Source organism: Poecilia latipinna, unplaced genomic scaffold (assembly GCF_001443285.1).
Source record: "Poecilia latipinna isolate Pla-1442-1.1 unplaced genomic scaffold, P_latipinna-1.0 Scaffold877, whole genome shotgun sequence".
In the NCBI taxonomy this organism is placed as follows: Eukaryota; Metazoa; Chordata; class Actinopteri; order Cyprinodontiformes; family Poeciliidae; genus Poecilia; species Poecilia latipinna.
This window is the reverse complement of record NW_015113493.1, coordinates 504,213-505,372: the sequence shown is the minus strand read 5'-3', so window position 1 is coordinate 505,372 and position 1,160 is coordinate 504,213.

Below are 1,160 nucleotides of genomic sequence, written 5' to 3'. Positions count from 1 at the left end.
ACAGATGTGCAGTCTGCAAATTTAACAAGAATGGTACTTTGATGGACTGAAACACAATCATGTGTGCACAGCGTGAAGAGCAGAGGGCTCCGCACACAGCCCTGAGGAGAGCCAGTACTGATGTTGAAGGCTGTGGTCCATCCTGCCTCTTTGTCTGTGATCCATCAGGAAGTACTTAATCCAGCAACAGGTGGAAGAGGGGATTCCCGGATCTGCCAGTTTGCACACCAGACTGTCAGGAAGGTAGTACTGAACACCGAGCTGAAATCAACGAAGAGGATGTGTGGGTTGCTCTCCCTGTGCTCAAGGTGGGACAAGACAGCAAGCAGGACAGTGGCAACAGCTCTATAAGCAAACCGGTGTATGAAAGATGTGAGGAATGGACACCAAGAAAGGACTCTGAACCAGCCTCTCAAAACATTTCATTACCAATGGGGTGAGAGTCACTGGTGGGTCATTCAGGCAGGTGACAGATTTTATTATTATGTTTTTAAAACGGGAACAATGGTGGAGGATTTCAGGCAGGATGGGACTCCGGCTTTGACTGGAAACAATTAAAGATCTTCGTAAAAAAAAACAGCCAGCTGCTCAGCACACACAGGAACACCATCAGGTCCTGCTGACTTTCTGGGGTTGACAAATAGAACTAGTGTGATGACAATTGGGACCGGATGCCTGGGGTGAAAAAACATTTAATGGTGCCTCCTTTGTCTGCATGCGTATATGGGAGAAGCAAAAAAAAAAAAACAGTCAGCAATATAAAATCAATTGATGCTGGTATTAACATAAGTGTGGCTTAATCATCCTCAGAGCTGGTTGGTGATCTGGTGGACCCAGAGCCTCTTCTGAGATGGGAAAGTCTAGGTTTTCTAACACCTGATCCCTCTGGCTTCCTCTTTCAGCTTCATTTGCTTAGACTGCAAAAACATGTTGAACATAAAAACATTGATGAACAAGTTATAACAACAGCCACACAGTATCAAAGTCTCTTTGTCTTACAGAGCTTAATTAAAACCAGGTTAAGTTTATGTAGAAAACTAAATTAAGTCGCAGCAAACAGAGAGGGCCTCCATGCAGTTGTAACATGAAGTTTATAAATTGCACTGCACTGCTGCACTGTTTAGAAATAAATGGTTTGTTCTTCCTGTTGCTCTCTGGCA